We start from the raw sequence: 25,352 nt of genomic DNA on the forward strand, positions 1-25,352 counted from the left end.
GACTACTCACCCGTAAGGGTCTCAAGGTGCTATATGAGGTAGGAGAAGGATATTCCTCCGGCCGAGGTCTTCAGATCCATGGGATGATTGTCGGGGCCAGCTGGGCAGAGCGAATGTGCCCGATGGGTGTGTAGGAGGAGCGGTGATGGTTGAGGTATTCAGGTCCTGTGTTGGGGAGTGCGTTGTAGGCGTGCGTGAGGAGCTTGAATGCGATTCTTTAGTAGCTCGGGAGCCACTGGAGGTCTCAGGTGATGTGGCTGCAACAGGGGATGTTCGGGATGAGTATGGTGGAGGCATTCTGGATGTTCTGAAGTTTCTGAACAAGTTTCTGGGTGGTGAAGGGCGTAGAGTGCATTACCGAAGTAGAGTCTGCTGCTGACTACCGCATGGGTGACTGTTTTCCTGAACTGAAGCAGGCGGAGCGTGTGGAAGCAGGAGGACGAGACAGCGTTGATTTGGCGGTTCATTGAGAATGAGGAGTCCAGGATGATGCAGAGGTTTTGTGCGTGGTTCATGGGAACGGGGCAGTTCAGAGCGCTGCGGGCCACCAGGAGTCATCCCAAGTGGATCCCGGGATGAGGACTTTGGTCTTGTCGGAGTTGAGCTTTTGGCAGCTGTTCTTCATCCAGGTGGTGACTGCTTTCATTCCATTGTGAAAGTTGCTCTTGGGGCTATGGGCTTGTCGGTGAGGGAGAGAATCAGCTGGGTGTCTTCGGTGTAGGGGACAAGGCTGAGTCTCTGGTTTCTGACGATATTTGCATGCGGGGCCATGTAGATGTTTAAGAGGGTGGGGGGGCTCTGAGGCACTTAGCAGCTGATCTCTATGGGTTCGGAGTAGAACAGTGGAAGTCTGACTGTGTTCGACCGGTAAGGAAGGAGTGAATCCATTCAAGGGCTTGGTCTCAGATGCCAGCATTGTTAAGTCTTGCGCAGAGGGCATGGTGGGAGACTTTGTCAAAAGTTCTTTCCTCTGGCCACACCAGCTTGCTATACAATTAAGAACACAGCATATAGTTTCCAGTTGAGCTGATTAAACAGAAGATTATAAAAGGGCACTGCAGTCTTTTACGCTGTAAAGAACTGCTAGCTCTCAAATTACAGAATCGCAGGCAAGTGTATCTTTTGGCCACCATACATGACAATACAACACACTCAGTTCTGTGCATGGTCAGATGGCCGATGTCCAGAGGTCTAATTTCATTCTGGTTTACAAAACATACATGGATGAGGCTCACAAGCACAATCTGATGCTTCAGTCCCATATGCTGACCCCGGTAGAAGAAGCTGGCTATGCACCCAATGCAAATGGCAACGAACAATGCATATGTTGTGTTATTGCCATTCGGCTCATGGACGCTAATGTGCTTTCCCAACTGGGAAGGCAGTCATCTTTAGGTCTCGCCTAGGCAGCGCTTGTGCGGTCTCTTGGAGACATGCTGTATTCAGGTATGGACTTTAAGCTCCACCCACCTTTTTCAATTGGCAGCTGTCACTGTCCTTTGTAAATGGTGGTTTTTGATTTGTTAAGTCTTAGTAGTCCCTCATGTTCTCCTGTTGTAACCTCCCATGTGTTGTTACTCTATGCCTAAGAGCACTATTTTCTTAATTGACTTTCTCCAGCCTGCAACAGCAGACAGGACACGCTCACCAGCAAAAGTTTTTTTTTTTTTTTCCAGGCATAGAGGGACGCATAAATTATGCAAAAAAAGGAGAGAACTCTGGGTAGTTCTCAAGTTTAGGTGGAAAGCAGCTCCTGTTAGAGCACTCTCAACAGCGACACTCTAGATCTGCTCACCTCAAATGTCTGTTTTTCTATCAAAGTCTTTAAGCATAGGATTAGCAAAGTGCCATCCACGCCAAGATTGAAAAGGACAAAGTCTTTTGCCATTTCTACAGCAAAGTCTTTAATAGAAGTTTTTTTTTACAGTAAATCAGTCAGGCCTACTGCCTCTTTTCCTAATAAACTAATCATGCCTATAGCCGGATTAATGACTAACCATAATCAACTTAGCCCTGCTTTAAGTGTGAAAGGGGGATGGCCGTTCCCTGGCTATTTGGAGTGTACCAGAGCTTATGTAGTGTTAATAAGGGCTCTATTTTCTCATGCCCTAGTAAGTGGGAAACATAAATAAAAAAGAACTTAGAATTGCGCTTTATTCGTCATATAGCACTGCGAGAACTGTGCTGGAATCCAAGAAATCCTTCATTACCAGTTATATGGCTAATGAACGGCACTGCTACCCTCTAACGAGTTGTCTCACTCTGCCTATGAGTCGTTGGGAAAGGAGCCTTCTTTTCAGCTTGAAGGCTGGGACAGTGAAATTAGCATTGTGTTTCCCTATGGGTTATCACTCGAAGCTTGATTCATTACCCTGCCCATTTGACGGGGTGAGTGGTCAATCAATCCAGCATTTCTTGTTTTTCTGCAAATTTTACATGAAATACATTAAGTGGCTTCTTCTCCCATTCTTTACTAAGAGTAGGCCTCTTAGCCTGGCCTCTGCCTATTCACATATGCTTGCCCTAGAAAATGAAGAGTTGGTCTTTCGCCTAAGCACATTCCTGAGAATTGCTACCGGGGCACGCAAGTCAATGCTTATGGATTGAGTTTTAACAATGTACAGACAGTTCCTAATTAACTAATTTAATCATTGTTGCACTTTTATGGATACATTGTTTATCCGAATAAAGTTTAAGAACTGAACTAGCCCTGCTGTGTTGAGCTTAACAGTTCCCACAAGGGACCCCTTTTTCAGTCAAAACACACAAATTCAGAAAAGACCTACATGGTGGTGCAGCCACAGGCCCATTCACGTTAGAGCTCTCAAAATCTCAGTTGATCACATACAGTCTCCCGACAGCTGTGCGGTCAAGCCAAAATAAAAAATAATCCTGTAGTGAATTAAGAAAAGAAAATGAAAAAAGCTGCAACTAAATAGAATGTGAAACTTTTCTCCAAAGATTAGTCAATGCCTTTTCCTACCAAAGTACTAAAGGAAATAACAGGAACCTGTTGAAACGTTGAAGATGGATGGTGAGGTCCTGGCATTACTCATATGATTAGTAGCACATAAGCATTGCAGGCCTCGAATCTGCAGCGCCTTAAGAGCATTTTTTAAACCTACATGACTATTTACTTATTTTATAGTCTTCCAAAGCGCACAGCTACCCCAAAAAAGATTTCCCGGTGCTAAAATATAACCAAGATAAGAAAGTGAGGGAGACCAACATCCGAATTTCCTAGATTACATCATAAAATCAACTGGAAGTGGAGGATTTTGGCTAAATCCTAGCACTCTATGAAAATAGGAAGCAGAAAACCAAGAGGAGGGAACTTGGATTTTTTTGAACCTCAAGACCTTGCTCTTTGACTAAACTGGAGCTGCTCCCCCCTCGCCCCAGCACCTTGAGACCCTCACAGGTGAGTAGCGCGCATTATAAACCCCGGATTGATTAATTGATTAACAGCTATATAGGTCCAGTAACTCAGGTTGCGGTACTAATGGCTAACAAGCATTGGCAAAGCCAATAGGTCTCGCCTACGAGAGCTTTTTGCTTTAGCAATGCTTTGTAGCAATAGTGTACAGCAGCATGAATGCTTTGTAGTGTAGCTAAAACTAATTTTAAAAAGTGCTATGACACAGCCTGGACTAATGCACCTTTTTTAAAGTGCATTAGCACAAAATGCATCATATTCCTTTTGTTTATTATTATTTTTAGCCATGCATTACAGCCGCCACACTGCTTGCATGGCTATAAATCAATGCCAAAGTCGGCAATGCCAATGCTGGGCAGCAATGAAAGGCAATGCAGAGCCAATAGTCTCAAAGGCGAGAGACCTATTGACTTTGCCAATGCTTGCTAGGTCTCGGCACAACACCCCTGTGATTCTGAGCAAATCAGTTAATCTACAAAAGCATGAAAAAAATATATAAGATTTTGCAAAAAATCCTATTACATGAATACAGCAATTGTGCTATGTCCATGTCTTAGTGAAAATACATTTGGAAGCAGAAAACGTCTGTTGTCACAATAAACATTCATTTTAAAAGGGAAAAGGGCTTCTTTGAAGTGCGCGACATATTAAAACAGCTATAAAAGGCAAGAGGTTAAAAAAAGGGAAAAATAAAAAATAAAAGTAGTACCTCGATCTCCGCGCCATAGGTGGAAGGACACAATGAAAGCTGAAGCAATCAGTACTTGATCCATGCTTCAGCCGAAAGAAGAGGAAGTGAACCCAGCAGTCGCTGCTTAATTAGCAGGCAGCTAATAAGAGGGTCAATGATTCCAACCAATAATAAGCAATGGGCAGGATGCAAGCCCCTTGTTGTATACAATATCTATCGCAAGTGAGAGCACATGCGCTGTCGCAGGCGAGACCTTAAAAAAGAACACCCCTCCCTCCTATTAATGGACTACACCACACAGATAACACTGAGTGGAGGGTCACCTGCAACTTGACGACTTTCTCTCCGTAATCATTTCATGCACTTCACTGTGCTTTTTGCAAGTTGAAGCAGTATACCTGCTTCCTGACCCAAAGAATTCTCAGACTGTGCTTCAATGTTGTTTTTGCTGAAAAGGGCATCAGTCACATCTCCAGGCCATGTTGGCTGTGGGAGCCTAGACGTTGCGAAGCTGCTCAAGGAATAAGGATTTTCTCTTGTAATACTAGGGTTTATGGGTGTTTTTGGGTTTGTTTAACCGACAAGCAATTTCAAATGAATACAGTTACAGTCTTGTTTATCTCCTACCACTAAAACTACAATTAGATGTAATAGCTTTCCTTACTTCTCAGTAATTTCGCCCCAGAGGGCCCTTTCGGTATTTTGAAGATTAAAGTTCATCTATGGGTCTCCTGAAAGACTCTCTGCTTCGTACTCTGCACCACATAGTCATGTTTTCAGTCTGGTTTTCCTTCCTTGTTCAGACTTCTTTTCCTTTACTTTTCAGCTTCTGTTTGAAAACCATCAATTTCTCCACGTTAGTTTGATTGTTGCTTGCTCAATGTGTTTCAATCTTATTTTACGCAATATATTCCACTATAACATTTACGTAGGCCAGAGTTGGCCTCAGTAATAACAAAAAGGTACCCTATATTCAGAGGACTTTCTTTTCATGCTAGACATGGATGCTGTTCACCTGGGCACTTAATTCCACTAACAGATACACAGGCAGCATCAGACTCATATCTGTGGTCATGTACTTGGCACATTCTGCTGCTCTTTAACTGAGAGTTTTTCCAACTTTAAATTAAGCCTGTTCGCTGCTGGGGATCCTTCAAAAAGTTCACATTAGTGGAAGTGAAGTTTCCCATGCACACATCTCACAAATCCACTCACTCTACATTCAAGCAGTCCTTCACAGTAGGTATCTCTCTAAGTCACAAGGCTTAGAAATACGTGCCTTTTGTGTAAAAATCACCACTATTCTATACATTTTAAGTGAACAAGAAATTGTAAAGCAGGTCGAAACTGTACTATAATTGTGAAAATACATATTGCAAATCTATAAACAAAATGTGCACAAATGTTTCTAACCATTTATGCCCTGTGATCTGTACCTAATGTCGAGAGGAGGCCTTAAACACAAATCCAAAATAAAACATGAATAGTTCTGGCTTATAACAAAGTGCCTGGATGTTTCCAGGAATCCCATCATGCACTTCTGCATATGTTTATCCACCCATTTGTCATTCTTGCATTCTCCCAATCACCATACCACCTACATTGAAATTCATCACTCGCTTTCTTCACATTATTTCAATCGCAAATGTGACCATGAAAGCACAAATAAAAACATAACCGTTCATCACATTAAAATTAGAAAAGAATATACAATTTTGATAAGATGTAGCTGCATGCAATCCCCCAAAGTGACAAATTGATTTGCACTGCAAAAACAATAAAATACACACGTATTGGCTTACATTGCATGCTGGTACATATAAACTGCCAAGAATAGAGCCACGGTCACAAAGCTGTTTCAATAAAATGCATGTTACTTTCACCATAAAATAAGAACTTCCAGCTAAAACATCAGTGATTCCCTTCTGCCAATTGTACATTTTAGGAAAGAACAAATGTTAACATAATTTGATGAGGAGTCGAGTTGTTGCAAATACACCAAGGCTAGTCTAGAAGTTCTAATCACCTGCTTTCCTATAATCAGAAACCTTTTTGTGAGATCAACATTAAATTTATAAAAGAAAGTATAATGCGACAGACTTAGTATGGAGGATTCATCACAGGAAGATTTCAATCCTTTTGAGGGCTCGAACTGGCAAAGGAGCAAACCACGGTGACATCTCAGAAATCCTAGCCCAAACTTGGTAAGCAATTGGCTATCCCAGGAGCCATCGATCCATTCAAAATATGGTTCAAGGGATGAAAAAGTAGGAATCCCTGCATACTCTATGACACACCATTTGTTAAAGTTGTAGTCCTCCTTCTGGGCCCTCAACCTTTCCTTAAATGTGGATTTAACCCAAGACCCTTGCGGGTTTGTTAGAGTGAAAGGGTTGGTAAAAAGGGTTGGCCTATCCAGGTTTGACAATTCAGGTTTTATGTAGTTGAACCGAGGAATGTTCATGCCTCTCACATATGAGGCAGTCATTTATTATCTCAATTCAATGTAGCATGTGAATTAGCCCAGACAGAACACCACAAAAGCAGGGGAGCCAGCTTAATGGCATCTTCAACATACTCCAACCCAAGCCCCTGGTCTATGATATAGGCAGAGCATGCAGGTGGAACACCCAAAAGTCATCTTAGTACCCTTCTTTGCTCCACTTGGAGGGGGCTTGTGTTTGAGCATCCCCTGATTCCTGAGCCATATGTAAGGACCGGGGGACACCTTCTCTTGTAGACCGCTAGGAAGAGGGCAACAGGCCCCCCCACCCGGATTTGTTTAGGCAGATTACAAATGTTTCCCACCGAGCTTAAGAATGTCTGCATCACCTTGACGATGCATGGCCCCAAATTACTTCTAGCATCCATAACTACTCCCAAATATGAGAAATCCTCGGTCTGGGCAACAGGGTGTCCCTGTAAAAAGATACCCCGCATCTTGTAGCATCTAGGCTTGCACACCATAATAAAATTATTTGTTTGATTGGAAACCAGGACCAGTGCACCCATAAAAAAGATACAAATTATTGGATTAAGACATTAAGGGGACTAGTTAATAGAACCGCATTGTTTTGAGTGTAATAAAACTGGGGCATTTTGTTCTGTCATTTGAGCGGTTGTCTGATACTGTATTTGTAAGGCCTGCGCCAAGGCCACAGATATACAGAGTGAACAATATGTGCGACAGAACGCAGCTCTGTCACAACCCTCTCGTTATCTTAAAGATATTGGTATGTTCGCCTGAAAGGCCAAACATCAACGATGCTGACCGGTGATAATGTGAGGTTCTCAAGAACGGCTCCAGATAGTCTTCCACCCCTACGCCAGATAAGATCTCCCATAATTTCGACCTGACCAAGCTGTTAAAAGCGCAAAAAAGATCCATGAAGGCCAGGCAAAACAAAGTCCTGCTTTGCAACAGTATACTCAATGACCAATAGATGTAAATTTAGGCATTGCTCCATTACGCCTAGCCCCTTATGGTACCCAACTTGCACTTCTGACAGTGTGACCATTGACTTAACCCAGGTTAGGAAGCTCTCTAGAACACCTCTGCCCGCCAGCTTCACAGATGAATTCAAAAGAGATATTGGAGGATAACATCCAGGGGATTGCGGCCTTTCCTTCTTAGAAATTAGCACAATTACAGTGCTAAGTCTGTGGGAAACCCACTTTACAGACAGCATTAAAACAATTACATAAGTGGGGGGCCCACAGAGACAGTGATAATTTATACAGGTCCATAGGGACACAGTCTCGGCCAAGGGCCCTATTGGACGGACTGTTAATTGCCTCCAAAACGTTATTATACGTAAATTCCAGGACTAATGGGAAGAACACCTCCTCTTTTTCGGACTGGTCAGAGGCCCTCAGCCCGTAAACATCTTTAAAATGGTCTACCCTGCCTTCCAGACTGATGGTAGTGTTAATAGAGTTGGGCTTGGCACACATCAGATTGTATTTGCCACCATTCAGAAAGCCCTAGCGTCCTTCAGCTTACATGCCCGAACCAGTTTTCTCCAAGATAGATTTTGCAGTTCCTTACTCCTGTGCTGTAGTAAGGTATTATATTCCGCTCTGCATCTTTGTACTTTACATAAGCCCCAAGGTTGCTCCTTATTGGCCCTGTGTAGCAATATTGATGCCTTCCCATAATGCTGATCAAACCACTATACGTCATTCATTAGAAAGACACAACTGTCTTTAGTGCTATACTGTGAGGTATGTGGGCGCTGTTTTTACCGATCAGCATGTCACTGAGGAGTGTGTGCCTCTGGTAGCTTGTTACTGCTAGTCTGTGACTGCATTTGGGAAGGGACTGCTGGCCTCGGTGGGACAGCATAGTCTGATGTGTGAAACTGAGTGTGAAGGGCAAGTGTGCATCCTGTAATCTTTTGACTGCTATTCTAATGGCCAAGGGAGTGCCATCAGTAGTGGCAGATTCACAATGTGAGCGGTGTGAGAGCCTTTGTTAGAGTGCGGTCGGTATTGGGAAGGTGTTGCTTTGACCAACAAAAGTGCTTTAACAGTTCCCCTTGCGTAGCAATTGTTTAAAACATGCTGTGTACTTATTTAAATATGGACGAGTCTTACTCTTGGAAGAACGCTGCAGCAATTGCTACTAGGTGAAGTCCTCTTCCACCACCGGTGAGCAAAGATGCTTCGCTTTTCATTTGGAGATGGCCTAGGATTGGGGGCAGGGGGCATTAAAAATTCAGGCTGGTAATTTCCTTATTTTCAAGAACACTTGCCCATGACTGCTAGCAGTCCACCACCACCCATCGACCACACATAGAACACTTGACCACCACATCAAGTACACTCCCGATTGAGTTTACTGGTGTCACGAAGTACTTTTACAGTAGCAGGGCGCCTAACTGCTCACAGCCATTCGCACCCCTTGCTCAGGGATGGCCTCCAGCCTCATGCAAACAGCTCTGCAGCAAGTTCTAGCAGCTGCGCTACCTAGGTTTTACCAACCCTAAAGCGCTCCACCTGCCCTTGTGAGCACATTGAGCTAGTGCAGCCAGTGAACTGGATAGCATGATTTACCAACACAAAGGATTACTATACTGCACATGTACTGAAGAGCATGTATTTAATAGTGGCATAGCCACACTACATAAACAAGCATAGGTGGGGAATCCAGTGTGTCATGCCACACAAGCCTTGCTGCTGCTGGCAGAAACGACCACTGCAGCTGTTGGTACTCTGGGAGAAGGGCAGTAGCATGGCTGGTTTCTTCTGAGGAAGTAACAATGAACCCCATTGCAGTTCACGTGGGAATTGGTTTAACAGTGTGCAAAAAACCAGGGTAATCCGTAGTTACTGGGTTTCACTTGGACACTTAGCATCTTTTAGTAATTCTGTTATGGCTGCAAATACTGGAAGCAAAGTGAGCACCAAGTACACACATTTAGTAATTGACCCTCCGGATACCAAGACGAGCAATCCACGGCTTACTCAAGGAGGTGTTGTGAGATAGATACTTAGAACTCCACAAAACACAGAATAATGCAATAAATCGATGTCCAACAATGCTTTTATCTTGGAAAAAGAAAATGTACTTTATTTAATTCACACAATGTAATACTACAAACAAAAATTACATGTGTACACAATGAAAATGTGACATCTCCAATATCTCCTGAACTACAAATCTTTGTAAAAGGTCTGTTAGTGTGGTATCTATCAGAGGCTACACTCTCTTCTAGGCTGGCCAAACTTCAATTATAACTTAGCAAGACACTGCGCATTCGGATTCATCAGAAAACGTCTTTTGACCTGCGAGGGGAAACAACAAGTTGTAAGGTGCATTTCTAGGATTTCATTCAATGTCACGGTTCTCTAAATCAAATCCATAAAAAAATAGATATAATTTGGTTAGATATTGAGCGCACAAGGCTGCGTCATACTGCATTTGAATTCCAATGCCTTCATCACCTGAAGCTATAACTGTTCACTAGTGCTCTATTTGGCAAGACAAATAAAATAAAAACGTATGCAGACTGCCACACTGCTGTTGTGGGACTCCATCCCCTAGACGCCATTATTGAGCCCAGGAGGGGCTCCAACAGCCAAACTCGCTCTTGAGAGACACTGGGCATGGGGAGCGCCTGAGTAAAGAATGGGCCCGTCTCTGCCAGTCAGCAGCCGAAGGAGCCTGGGCCACCACCCTGATATTTTATTTTTCTGATGGTTGACTCTTGCTTGAATATACACACGCTTTTGCTGGGTCCAGCTGCCGACATGGCTAAAACAAAGTCCACATATAGTAATAAGGGCAATCCATTAGCTGACTCCATAGTATCCTAGCTCACTATTCAAGGGGGCAAATAGAGCAGGAAATTGACTCGGTGGAAGAACGATAAGTACTGCTATGAAATCATTAGTTGGCAGTGTAAAGGTGCTAGACCCTTGATGTCAAGAGTAATTCCCCTCCCTCCATTCGCTGGCACCAGAAGGAAAAATCTGTTTCGTTGACACACTCTATGCATTAATCCCCTTGGAGCATGCACCTTCATGTTTACCAGTATCAGATTCCCTCTGCTCTTCACCACCAGCTAAAAAGAAACTCAGCGTAAGAAGGGCAAGCCCACCAATGACACTAGAGATCAACTGACAAGGGTATGGCATTAGCCGGGCTGGAGGGAGACATTCGAGAGCTGGAGCGGAGCAACAAACTGACCTGCTTTGAAGACTGGCTAACTGCTTTCACTAAAAATGTTCTAAGCAAAATTGACTCGCTCGAAAATCTGGTGAGGGGACTTTGTACACCTGCACTATCAACTAGGACTTTGAAAATAGATGCTGTTACGTCAACCCCAATTGACTGGGGAGTGAAGGAGGCACTTCCCCACCTACGCAGTCTATTCCAGTAGCACCGTCTGCCTCTCTTCTAAAGGAGTTGCCTCGATCCTCTCTTAGTCACTTTGGCCCACCAGGGGCAGATAATGTGGTGCTGGGGGCTAATTCAGTACCCATGCCGGAGGGAAACCAAAGACATTATAATGGACCCTCTAAGGGACCCTTTACATGTCTTACAGCTGCTCCCAGAAGTTCTATGATACTTCTCAAAGGCGACACCCTCCCCTCCACCGGCCTTATCTGTACATTGATTAAACGGAAGGGTGGGTGGTTTTGGACAGCTGTATAATCAAAATAAACTTAGCGCACAGTTGCACTGCAGGAAAATCGGCCTGAACCAGTCACATATGAGTGTACTGTCTAACTTCAGGAATAAGTGTGTTGTGCATGATATCTTGGGTAGGCTCAAACATCCCTCATGTGCATTCAGTAGGATTAAGGCGCTCATTCTCGGTCACTTTTTCAGATCATCTGCTTGCCCATCTCCCATGATTCAGCCGGCAGTCTACCCCATCCAAGTTTCCAACAGATTTACTCCTCTTTCACACTTCGATTAATTGGATGGACAGCTATTCGGGGCGATTACCCCTAATTTCTTGGATCAGCCCGCTAAGGGGTGTCCCCATGAATCTCAACCAGTTGTTTTAGTAAAGCCAGTTCAAACTACTGTTAGTGCTGCAGGGGAGGCCACTACAATGATTAGTGCTACTAACAACTCGAATGTAGCCATTAGATTAACTTTTTGGAACATTGCAAGTTTGGCTTCCAAATTGTCAAACTTAAATTGGCAAAGTCTCAATAGCTACGAAGTTCTCGGTTTACAAGAAACTTGGTTGACAGCCGGAGTAGATTGTTTTACAACCTACTTTACCCCTTGCGTTACCAGGAAATGCAGGATGGGCTAAAGGAGGTCTGAGCACGTATATCTCTGTCACATTCCCGGGCCAGTTAGGATAGACCAATCTTGACGTCCCTCATTTCCAACTTGTTCTGATAAACTCATGTGCATCAAGGGCTGCTCTTAAAATTTTATAATATTTTTTACTCAAATAATTTTGCTATAGTCCACTCTTTACTGAGGATTTAGAATGCAGCCTAAATGGCCTTATTGACAATTGCTCTCTCCAATGGGTAAGAGATTTTAACATACGGCACTATAAATTGTCTTGTGGTTTTATGGGCCAGATGAAGACTTTGTCACACGCTTTTGTAACAGTCTTTTTTTAGAAGACTTCAATTTACCCTAAATAAAGTACAATTTGCGATTCTCTTAACTCTTTGGCTGGGGACCCAGTATTAGGTCCCACTTACACTGGATGGGGCTGCGCTAGCCTAATTGGCTTCATCTTGTTTTCCCAAGATCATATGAGATGGACTAAAATATGTAGTCCTAGAATCTGTGTACAGAGACATCATTTGTAAGCAATCTCGATCCATTGTTGCTTTTTGGAATAGTTCAGGTTGCAATTAATCCACTAGTGCTGGTCTAATTCAGCAACAAAGGGGTGCTAATGATTATATCTAAAAATTAAAAAGATCAATTCCATTCTCAATTACTGCCTACTTCCTGTGTGGACTTTTTAACATGATTAAATGAGAAAAGTAACAGTGGGGCAACAACTTCCAGCTTTATATTTATCTCAGAGAGACCAGGAGTTTGTATACCATCCCACAAAATACTTTATAAAAGAAATAAGTGACTTGACTCCAACTGCTCAATGGCTCATTGCCGCTTACTGAAAGTGATTAAAGTATCTCCCAGAGATCCCGATTTGGTGCATAGTCGCAGAAAGAAGTACAAGAAAGCCTTACTGGCCCGGAAAAGAGATATAAGGGAGGACGCCTTCCAAAATCTAACTATTGCTATTACTCTTTAAAAAAAAAAAATGTTCTAGCAGAAAGTTAATCAAAATTACTTTGATGATTCTCATGATACAGGCTACTGAGGGATCTCACGGTATTGAGATACAAGATAAACATTCCATTTGCACTGAAGGCTCCTCTTTTCTTCTACTCTGGCTTAAATATAGCTGTGGAAAACAGACACAATTAACAGATGTCCAGGTGGGAAAGCTCAAGGGCCTGATGGAATAACTGTGGATCTCTTTAACCGCATGCGTGCGGCCGTTTTTCCCCGCTGTGTGCGGCATTTTCGTAAATACCGCGTTACATGACGAGCTCAGCTCGTCATCAGCACACGGTAGGTAACGCTGATGACTAGCTCAGCTCGTCATCAGCATGGAAGGGGTTAAGGCAAAAATGGATTTGTGGGCCCCCCTTTCGACAAATGTTTTTAAGGCCAGGCAAAGCACTGAACCGCCTAGAGCTTGGTCACATGCGACCACTGTGCCCATTTTCAAGAAGAAATACAAAGGGAGTCCCCCAATGTCATCACCCCAAATCATTATAACTAACAGGTGGAGAAAGGGTCCGAGAGGTGTTTAAAGACCTAGCCTAGGTTGTAACCCCCATCAATAGATATTAATAACAAAGAAACCTAGGGGTCTTATATAGAGGAATAAATGGAAACCTCAATACATTCAAGATCAAATCTAAATGAATACAACGATTATTAAAGTGGGATAAACAATATTTAAACAGCAGGTGTGTCAGTGATTGTGGAAAGAACCCGCTCAGTTCATAGGATACCCATCAAAGTATTGTATGATCAATTTTATCATCTGGTCATCCCTCAGAGGTAACGAGTCTCTAGATCATTGAGACCAAATATTACCCTGTAGGAGAGCGGGGTCACTGCCCACAAGCACATGATGACCAAATAGATATTGTCCTATGGGTAGAAGTGCAGTGCAAAACAAGCGTGTGGTGAATTAAAATAGGATAGAGAACAATCAATAAACAATTTTATTAGGAATATGGCCTCTTCCTAATTAAAAGAACAGTGCAAGGGTGCAGTGTGGAACAGATTTACTGCAATATGGCCAACATGTTTCAGCCTAAATGGGGAAGACCCAGAAGAAAAAAAAAAATCGAATTGATGAGTTTCACCTTACTTTACTGGAAACAGCATAATGCAAGACATTTGCCGTCTCGCAATGGCTCACTGTGGGGAAAGGCACAGACCACTGAAATGTGGATCAGAACTGCAAAAGAAGAGCATGGTTGGCCATCCTACTTTTTTCATGCTGCTCAATCAGGTAGGATTCGCTCAATAGGGCTTCTAGTGCGCTGGTGAGGGGCAAAGGAGTACATACTTATCATGCAGTCTTATTTGGAGTGTGGTTTGCAAGGCACGTTCTATCTGGCCTAGTTTTTCCCATGCTGCAAGTCTGGGAAAAGGTCTATGGTACTCTTTGGGGAAGAGAATCACGATCTTCACTGTAGGGGAATGCCCTGTCCAGAGTGTTGTTCGGTGGAGGGCATGCTATTCTCGGTAGGGGCCTGCCCTTTCCACTGTGATCTTGCGTGTGTGTGGGAGGTGGGGGGCGGGGGGGTTGGCCTCCATGATGCTCTTTGGAGGAGGAGGATCACATTCTACCCTGCAGATGTCTGAAACCCCCCCCCCCCCGGATGTTTATGTGCAGTGGGTCATGCTCTTCACAGCTGGGGCCTGCCCTTTCCACTATGCTCCTGGGAGGGGACCTCTTCCCTGTAACTGTAAAGGGGTGGGGGCTCCATGATGCTCATCGGATGAGGATCACATTCTTCCATGCAGATAGATACCTGCACTTCCCATGGTATTTATGTGGCGGGAGGTATGCTCTTCTCAGTAGGGGCCTCTGCTCAGGGACAGAGGGGTCCTCTTTCCTGTAAGGGAAGTGGGGGGCGCCCTTTCCATGATGCTCTGTGGAGGAGGATCATATTCTTCCCCGCAGATGCCTGCACCCCCGGGGTGTTCAGGGTGGAGGGGGCATGCTCTTCTCAGTAGGGGCCTGCCCTTTCAACTGTGCTCCTGGGGGTCTGTCCTCTTCCTTGTTAAAGGGCGGAGGCGCTTTCCATGATGCTCATATTCTTCCCTGCAGGTGCCCGCACCCCCGGGGTGTTCAGGTGGAGGGGGCATGCTCTTCTCAGTAGGGGCCTGTCCTTTCAACTGTACTCCTGGGGGGTAGACAGGGGTCCTCTTCCCTGTTAGGGGGGGGGGGGGCTTTCCATGATGCTCTTTGGAGGAGGATCATATTCTTCCCTGCAGGTGCCTGCACTCCCCAGGGTATTCAGGTGGAGGGGGCATGCTCTTCTCAGTAGGGGCCTGCCCTTTCAACTGTGCTCCTGGGGGGTCTGTCCTCTTCCTTGTTAAAGGGCGGGGGCGCTTTCCATGATGCTCATATTCTTCCCTGCAAGTGCCTGCACTCCCCGGGGTGTTCAGGTGGAGGGGGCATGGTATTCTCAGTGGGGGCATGTCCTTTCAACTGTACTCCTGGGGGGTAGAGAGGGGTCCTCTTCCCTGTTAGGGGGGGGGGGGCTTTTAATGATGCTCTTTGGAGGAGGATCATATTCTTCCCTGCAGGTGCCTGCACTCCCCAGGGTATTCAGGTGGAGGGGCATGCTCTTCTCAGTAGGGGCCTGCCCTTTCAACTGTGCTCCTGGGGGTCTGTCCTCTTCCTTGTTAAAGGGCGGGGGCGCTTTCCATGATGCTCATATTCTTCCCTGCAAGTGCCTGCACCCCCGGGGTGTTCAGGTGGAGGGGGCATGCTCTTCTCAGTAGGGGCCTGTCCTTTCAACTGTACTCCTGGGGGGTAGACAGGGGTCCTCTTCCCTGTTAGGGGGGGGGGGGGCTTTCCATGATGCTCTTTGGAGGAGGATCATATTCTTCCCTGCAGGTGCCTGCACTCCCCAGGGTATTCAGGTGGAGGGGGCATGCTCTTCTCAGTAGGGGCCTGCCCTTTCAACTGTGCTCCTGGGGGGTCTGTCCTCTTCCTTGTTAAAGGGCGGGGGCGCTTTCCATGCTGCTCATATTCTTCCCTGCAAGTGCCTGCACTCCCCGGGGTGTTCAGGTGGAGGGGGCCTGGTATTCTCAGTGGGGGCATGTCCTTTCAACTGTACTCCTGGGGGGTAGAGAGGGGTCCTCTTCCCTGTTAGGGGGGGGGGCTTTTAATGATGCTCTTTGGAGGAGGATCATATTCTTCCCTGCAGGTGCCCGCACCCCTGGGGTGTTCAGGTGGAGGGGGTATGCTCTTCTCAGTAGGGGCCTGTCCTTTCAACTGTGCTCCTGGGGGGACGTCCTCTTCCCTGTTAAGGGAGGGGGGGGCTTTCCATGATGCTCTTTGGAGGAGGATCATATTCTTCCCTGCAGGTGCCTGCACCCCCGGGGTGTTCAGGTGGAGGGGGCATGCTCTTCTCAGTAGGGGCCTGCCCTTTAAACTGTGCTCCTGGGGGTCTGTCCTCTTCCTTGTTAAAGGGCGGGGGCGCTTTCCATGATGCTCATATTCTTCCCTGCAGGTGCCTGCACCCCCGGGGGTTCAGGTGGAGGGGGCCTGGTATTCTCAGTGGGGGCATGTCCTTTCAACTGTACTCCTGGGGGGTAGACAGGGGTCCTCTTCCCTGTTGGGGGGGGGGGGGCTTTTAATGATGCTCTTTGGAGGAGGATCATATTCTTCCCTGCAGGTGCCTGCACTCCCCAGGGTATTCAGGTGGAGGGGGCATGCTCTTCTCAGTGGGGCATGTCCTTTCAACTGTGTTCCTGAGGGGTAGAGAGGCGTCCTCTTCCCTGTTAAAGGGCGGGGGCGCTTTCCATGATGCTCATATTCTTCCCTGCAGGTGCCTGCCCCCCGGGGTGTTCAGGTGGAGGGGCATGGTATTCTCTGCAGGGACCACAGACTCTCGATAAAGCTCCTCTGTGGGAGGCCCTGCTTGCAGTGGTGTGGGCGGCGGCAGATGCATCCCTTGCAGCGCCTATGGAAGCCATACCATACCCCCCTCCCTCCCTCTCCACAGCTGTCACTGTGGTACCCGGAGTCCCAGGAGCGCGTGCCCCCGCTGCTGCGCGCGCCCGCCGGACAATGGCCGCCTCTCTGGGAGGGGGCGGGGAGCCACCTTCGCAGCAGGGCCCCTCCCCGTGCAATGCTGCCCGGCCGTGCCAGCTGCCCTACCTCCGGAGGGGGCCGCCCGCCCGGCCGCATCCGCGCCCTTTAAGAGCATTCCAGGGGTGGCGCGCGACGAGAAGAAAGGACGGGGCGCGAGGCGACGTCACTCATTCACTGTCAGCGGCGCGCGGCCCTGCCCCGGCCAAGCCCCGCCTACCAACAAACAGACGCCATCATGGAAAGCGATGACAGACAACGCTCGGCAACGCAGCCCTGAGCTAGACCGGCCGTCCATGGAAAGAGAGAACAGACAATCAGCGCCTACAGCGCAGCCATTAGACCCGAAAAACAACCCCAACCGAGCGTAGAAAACAAGAAATACACGCCAATCACGTACATAGTGAAAACAAGCCAAGCCCACAATGCAGCCAGGGCACAACATTCTGCACAGACTTTTAAAGATTATCTAAAACTGCAGCATCATTCAGATCCAAGATTCTAATGCTCGTTTACAATTTATGCACCCACTGCTTGCTCAGAGCAAGTACTGGCAAACACATAGGACTAGCTTACAAATGGAAGTGCCTTTATTGTCATTTATGAATGTAGGCTCTCAATACCATCGAAAAAGCGCTCTCTCATCTTTGCGATCATGTATGCAGATATCTATCCATTGACTCATTCTTACAATTACCCTCGGACACAAATCCAATGAATGCTCCCACAAACCCAGCAACATATGCATGATAAATTAAAATAAAACATGTCGAGGAAAGAACATATGCTGCTGTCTAGACATACATAGGGGGAATCTGCCTGCAAAACTAAATTAACAGCAGGGTTGTCCGTCTTTCAGAGGTACTGCAAAGAATAGTCTATCGATGTTTTAAAGTTCCAACATAACTGCCACATAAACATTTAAAACAATGTTTTGGTCAACTTGGAATATGGTGAAATAATTATACAGTATGTAAAACAGCCCTTCATAATGGTCTCCTGGTTTAGAGGAAGCAGCCACTTGGGATGTGGCACAATGAATGCCAAATGACCGGCAACCAAGAGACCCTTTACCACTACCTAAAAAGGTGTAGTATGCTATTAAGAAAACAATGAAAAAAGGGGAGATGAAAAGAAATGAAAAGGGAGGTATAAAAAGGAGAAAACAGAAAATGAAAGAAGACAAAGTGGCCAACCACAGCCATGTCATTTTCAAGTGGATGGACATGTGTACAGAAAACGCTGTCATTCGCAGGGCAAGAGACCAATGACTGATGTGGACTGAACCATTATCCCATGAAGTTCGCAGTCATGGATGGACACAGAACGTAAATGACAGACGGACCAATGATAGAACAGACGGTGTGCCACAGGACCTCTAGGTATTTACATACATGTAATACATATATACATATAATGTGTATGTGCATAATATGTGTATATATATATATATATATATATATATATATATATATATATATATATATATATATATATATTCACTGAAAAAACCATAGGTTATAGACCATATATAGTTAGGAATTAGCATTTAAAAAACCTTATTTTACTCACACAAAACCATTGAAATTCCATATATAGTTAGTTGCACTAACTATATATCGCGCACCCGCAATCCACTGCTGATCATGTCACATATTACATCATTCATGACATGGTCAGTGACATCACTGATGACATCACTGATGACATCTCAAATTACATCACTGATGAGATCACTGATGAAGTCATCCAGTGACTGTATAATTCTGTAAAGTTAAAATATGTCTTACATATTGAAGAATGAATGGATGTATAAGTGTCTTGATGAAGGATTTAGTAGGGGCATGGCTGACTGTATGAGTGACTGATTAAATGTGTCTCACTGAGTGCATGGGTTAGTGACTAAACTGTCTTAATTTGTGCATCATTATGTCTGTTGTTCTGTAAACTGCTGCATGTGTTGATCATTAGCTATATGATTAACTGTATGGGTTATTGATTGGTTGCCCAAGCATTTGTATGGGAGACTGAGTGTGTGTGTGTGGGTGGCTGGGAGGTGTATGACTCTCTGCATAGATGTGTGAGCAGTTGATTGACTGGATGTATGGGTTCAAAAGTGCATGTGGAAACAGCTGTATGGGCGGTTGACTGTGTGCATGAGTGTATTGGTGAGTGAATGGATATCTCAGTGCTACATGTCAAAGTAAGTACATATGTAAAACACAGTACATGTGAGAGTTACCATATATAAATAACTGTGCATAAGAGCCAGTGAATGTGTGAGTGGCTGTATGGATCATTGTGAACTTGTATCCAGGATTGTATAAGTGAGTAAATATGTTTTAGTATATGTTTGAATAAGTAAGGTGTGTATAACTGTATAGTTGAGGAAATGGAGGTGTGATTGATTCTTTGCATGACTGACTAAGTGTCTGAGTAACTCCATGGATGAGTGACAGTCTATGAGTGTCTGTTTACACTGAGTGTATCTAAGGTTATATTAGAGTCTGAAGAGGTTTATCGTATTATCACATGAATGATGTCATCAGTGATGTGATCAGTAATGTCAAATGAGATGTCATCAGTGATGTCATTTGAGATGTCATTTGAGATGTCATCAGTGATGTCATTTGAGATGTCATCAGTGATGTCATCAGTGATGTCATTTGAGATGTCATCAGTGATGTCATCAGTGATGTCACTGACCATGTCATGAATGATGTAATATGTGACATGATCAGCAGTGGATTGCGGGTGCGCGATATATAGTTAGTGCAACTAACTATATATGGAATTTCAATGGTTTTGTGTGAGTAAAATAAGGTTTTTTAAATGCTAATTCCTAACTATATATGGTCTATAACCTATGGTTTTTTCAGTGAATTTTCAAGGTTTTGTAAATGCTAATTCCTAACTATATATGGTCTATAACCTATGGTTTTTTCAGTGAATTTTCAAGGTTTTGTAAATGCTAATTCCTAACTATATATGGTCCATAACCTATGGTTTTTTCTGTGAATTTCATTGGTTTTTTAACAGCTAATATCTGTAGCTGTAAAATTTATTCTTCTTTAAATCCAAAAATATATTTTATATGTTTATGAATAATTTTTTTTTTAAATATTTTTTTTTCTTCGTTCCCGCTTCGCAAATCGGGAAGCTTCCCGTTAGCTGACCTTGATGCCGCGAAATAGACCGCGAGCCGGTAAACGTTTCTTTACCGCAAGTGCCGCGTTACAAAACAACATCGTGACGCCTCCCGTCCGCATGACGTTTCACGTTGTCGCGTGATACGTCATATGACGTACTACGTTAGCGAACTGGTACGCGAAGCGAGTCGCAAAGCGCAGGTTTCTGGAAGCAAACCGGGAGGCCCTGCAAAGCGCTTAACGTAAACACAGCAAGTCATGTGACTTGGTAATAACACTTTTCATTGGTTCATTTCACTTTTGGTTTCCTAATGATGTAAGACTAGGTCATATAATCTAAAATGAACACTTTTGATTGGTTGAGAACTCTTGTTTTTCCCAAATGATGAAAATCCCTCCTTCTTTCCTCACTCTGACTTTCATCATTGTGAGAGAAAGACCCTTTGTGATCACTGAGCAATGGCTTCTTTAGTAGCTTCAGCTGGTGCTTCCCCACCACCTCCACCACATCCAAGGAAGAGTGGACCACCTGCTCAAGTTATAATTCAACAAGAAGAAGAAGAAGAGGAACAGGAGGACGAGCACGAAGAGAGGCAGTTTTTGCCTGAGCAGCCCAGGACGTCTCACCGGAAAGAAAACTTCATTTGGCAATTTTTTAAAATTCCCAAAGGTCAGAAAAAAGTAAATGCAAGATACGTAACTTGCCTTATATGTCAAGATAGACTGTCCAGAGGGACCGACAAAAAATACAGTTTCGGAAACTACACAATGCATCGCCATATGACTAGGTGGCATCCTAACAACTACAGTGCTGCACAGTTTCGGAACGACCTAGATAATCTCCCTATTATGGCCAGAAGATCTGTTGTACCGGAAGTAATGGGACCAGAGGGCAGGGAGATGGTGCCAAATATACAAATGAGATTTGGTGATGTAAAACACATCTGCGTATTTTGCGATGGATTCATTTCCTACGGAGAAAAAAGCATCACTCTGATCAACAGAGCTATTGACTATCATATGCAAGTTTGTACGAAACGCCCAAAATAATAAATACTTCTTTTTTTTGTTTTGTTGCTCCTGTTGAGCCCTTTACAATGAATCGTTTTCATTGCCCCCTCCAAGAAAAACCCAAAAAAATATAAAACTGTTCCGAAAAATTCAAAAACAGTAAAAAAATGTTCAGAAAAATAAAAAAAAAGTTCTTTTCAGAACTACCTCCCCGTTATTAAAAAATTGGTACAATATTTGGAACTGTGCCAACCTCTATTTCTCTTAGTTCGCTTCCCAGTTCGCTCGCCGGTACGCGAACCGGAAGCGAACCAAAAACAGTAAGTATAAGGGAAGGAAACAGACACTTATGTTAAAAGAAAGACAGCTATAGGGGAGTAAACTAGAGATACTATTACCCGTAATCCACTGCTGATGATGTCACATATTACATCATTCATGACATGCTCAGTGACATCATCAGCAGAGGATTGCGGGTTTTTTGGCAACATGCCTTATCCACGGTTTAATAACGCTGCCTTTTGCTTTATATAAGTTTTCAAATTGTATGAAATATATACCAATAGTTCGTTATGAACCTTTAGGTAGTGCTTTTCTTCATGAGGTCTGGTCGCTTCCATACACATACAGATGTTTCAAAGATGATCAAGAAGTTTATCTGAATGGAGAGGAATGCACTGAGACGCCAGATCATTCACTAATGTGTAGGCACATACAGTTACACGGTTCATGCAACAAACACCGACCAAATATGGCTTGCGTGTTGCAAGGCACGCCAGTTCCTGCTATCATCCCCACGTTCAAGTTGTTGGAAAATGGTAGTTATTTGATGCTCAATAATGAAGATTGTTCTGAGTTAATTAAAAGTATTCCTTTTATCGTAACAGTAAGTGAACGGGTTATTTGCTGCAGAAATGTTCTATTTCCTCCCACACATGAACATAGGGAGTTTTCGATCTGGCCACAAATACCAACCTTGGGACACGTTTCAACGGCATGGCAAGAATAAGAGCTCTTTTGTCTCAGAGAGAGGTGGCCTTGAGTTCGGCCCGTGAAACTTTCGTACTTCACATAGCGAACACCCGTACAGAGGTGCACACCCTTTTCAATTAAGATTTGCCTTTCAATTTCAGCAACATGTTTCCGACTATCTTGAACGCATCCTCCACAAAGTCCCTGGCGCACTTTTTTAAAGTTGTTACCAGTGGTCTCGTGACTTCATTTGAGAAAATCTTTGGAGTCATCCCTGCTTCCTTTCATTCCATTTTCTCCACTCTGGTTCGTGGATTGGCATTTTTACTTGCATTACCAGCGGACGCTCTTGTGCTTTTTTACATTTTTAAATATGGATGTCCCTCCTATGCAACCTCCCACCCTGCAGCTGCTGACACTGTTCCGCAATCGCATGCTAGAATATTATGGCACAATGCCGTTGGCGATATTAAGCACGGCATATGGATTATCTTTTCGATTCTCCTACTTCACCTGTGTCCAGCCTGTATTTCACTGCCTGACCTGTGATTTCGATTGGGCCATTGATTTGTGTCTCTGCGGACCGGTTTCTCCTGACGTCGACTTTAATCAGCTGATGACTCCTATCATTACTCACGAGTTGGTTTGTCCTGGCGAAAGGATTATGGCTTTGGCATTGATGCATGGACTACTTGGTCCCTGGAATTTACTGGCGGCAGCACAGTCTTTCTTGGAACAGAGCTTTCTTGAAAACCCACCGAGCTGTCCTCTGATGGTGATAGAGGATCCGGTGCTGGGAGAGCACGTATGTTCTTTTCCGCTTTTAAATTGGATGGCTGAACTGTTTTCGGATGAAGACGGTGACTTCCTATTGGAGGCTGTTGCAGCTTATTTTGCATACACAGTTATGTCATAGACCTTTTTCATGTTTGATATGCTGAGTACTAGCATTTCATTGACAATTCATTGACTTATTTGTCAAGTTTTTATTATTTACCTTGCCTATTGGCTTAAGACTCGATAAAGTACTTGGCTGTTTTATTTTTCTTTAGCATTACATTTTCCTAGTTTTTAATGCTTTACCTTGCGGACCGTCCACATATAAACTTGCAATCTGCTCTCATGAGATGGCACTTCTATTATCTTATTCAGTTCGTTTCCGGATCATGGGGAGGTGTCATCTAGGTCCTGGATATCTTTACACCGTGTTAAGTTAGCATGGGCTCATTACCGGTTTAAACGCCATTTTTCCTTTTTTGCAACTTCTGCACAAGACACTTAGTTGTTGCTTTAGCTTTCCACCTAGTAGTTCATCGTGGTTTACATGAGAATAATATGTTATTGGTCTACTATCTGCTTTACTTGTTAAACTATATCTGTACAGCAAGTGCTAAAGTTTCAAGAACAACACGATACAGAATTGTTATGAGGTCTGATCTCCACGACTTCATACTCATAACATAAGTGCAACTTCTGCCAATTCTGGGCATGAGGCGGGTTTTATATTGCTTTGCCGAACACACATACACAACAGTTGATGCGGTTCACATGAAGAGAGAGCTGGTGTATGCTGATGTGATTCCTTCAAATCTAAGACACTAAAGTATGGGCACGCCCTAAACCAACACAAAGAGACCTTCTTAGCAAATAATATAATATGTGTATTAGGGAGGGTGAGATATAAGCAGCCGCGGGCCGTGGAGGGAGTTACGATGGGGCAGGGAGGCGGGGAGGGGGAGAAGCAGGGTGGAGCCCTCTCTACCTTGCCCCTCCCCCTCCCCGCCTCCCTGCCCCACCGTAACTCCCTCCACGGCCCGCGGCTGCTTATAAGTGTTGCTAACTCTTATTCATTTACAGCATGTTAACATACTGTCACCATTCGCTTTTTATGTACTAGTAACTATGCTGGTAATTTTGCTACTGATAATATGTGTACTTGTATTCTCCACCCTGCTTCTCCCCCTCCCCGCCTCCCTGCCTCACCGTAACTCCCTCCACGGCCCGCGGCTGCTTATAAGTGTTGCTAACTCTTATTCATTTACAGCATGTTAACATACTATCACCATTCACCTTTTATGTACTAGTAACTATGCTGGTAATTTTGCTACTGATAATATGTGTACTTTTATTATCTAAGGTACTACGCCTGAGAAGACGGCATTAGTAAATAAACATTTCAAATACACATCTGTTCTTCTTAACACCTTAGGAGCTTCGTAAATAAACCTCCCCAGTGCTGCGCTGTCCATTATCCAGTGCTGAACTGGACGTCCAGCGGTCGCACGCAGCACTGGGGAGGTAGTGCCCGTGACGACCGTTGGCCGACGGCAGCACTTAAAGGGTTAACTCCATGTTCTGATTTCTAAGAAATCTATAACGACCGACTGTTCATGAGTTCCACGTATCCTGAGGTACTATAAGTTCATATTCTGGATTGTCTAAACATTGAGAGTTTGTTATATCCAATGTGACACTGTACCTAGCTTGCTAAGGAGTTTGATTACTAACGTGAGTTTTGGGACACCCTAATTCGCCGAGGTTCCAATCCTCTGTCCACAGTTCTGTGTGAGAACAGAAACCCTGCGACAGGGGCACCCCCGACCCTTGCTGGAGCTTCATCACACTTGCGATACAACTCCAGCAATGCATTCGCCGAGGTTCCAATCCTCTGTCCACAGTTCTGTGTGAGAACAGAAACCCTGCGACAGGGGCACCCCCGACCCTTGCTGGAGCTTCATCACACTTGCGATACAACTCCAGCAATGCGCCACCTTTACGGCACAGATACATCACGCATCTGTGCTGTTTTTGCCCCATGATGCGCCGCGTTGTAAATGCAGCACACCATAGGTGACGGAACAGCGGCACAGAATGACTAACACATCCCTGGTGATGCGCCAGTCATCATAAATGTATCCCTATGCTTCTTATCTTGTTAGAGATGAACCGCCATATGTATCATCAAAGTTTTTTGCATTTCCTAAATAGCGAACTTTAAGGAATAAATAGCGATTCTTTACCATTCCTAGTTTGCGATGAGCTATTTGCTAATTAGCCGAATGTAGCCCAATGAAGCCCAATGTAGCCCAATGTAGCCCAAAGATGGCCGCCAGACACACAAAAAAACAAATGTAGCCCAAATATCAGCCAGATGTAGCCCAACTATAGCCCAGTGACAGAATGACCAATCAGCTTCGCAAACCTCCGTTACGCGAAGCGGAGCGCTGTTACAGATATATATCTTT

The 25,352-nt window shown here is 44.5% G+C and overlaps 1 protein-coding gene across 6 annotated transcripts in view; it reads right to left on the bottom strand.

The window, feature by feature from the left end:
- QRICH1 (glutamine rich 1) overlaps positions 1 to 25,352 on the bottom strand; it is a 190,136-nt gene that overhangs the window by 145,993 nt on the left and 18,791 nt on the right. For 2 of the 6 annotated variants that reach the window (XM_078661808.1, XM_078661806.1), the window contains exon 1: positions 17,045 to 17,152. The exons of 2 other annotated variants lie outside the window; for them this stretch is intronic. The gene's annotated coding sequence lies outside the window, so the exon portion shown is untranslated. Of the gene's footprint in view, positions 1 to 4,791; positions 4,957 to 17,044; positions 17,153 to 25,352 lie in introns of those variants that run through there. 2 more of the 6 variants (XM_078661805.1, XM_078661804.1) reach the window with 2 other exon arrangements.

This window comes from Lissotriton helveticus, chromosome 9, assembly GCF_964261635.1.
Source record: "Lissotriton helveticus chromosome 9, aLisHel1.1, whole genome shotgun sequence".
In the NCBI taxonomy this organism is placed as follows: domain Eukaryota; kingdom Metazoa; phylum Chordata; class Amphibia; order Caudata; family Salamandridae; genus Lissotriton; species Lissotriton helveticus.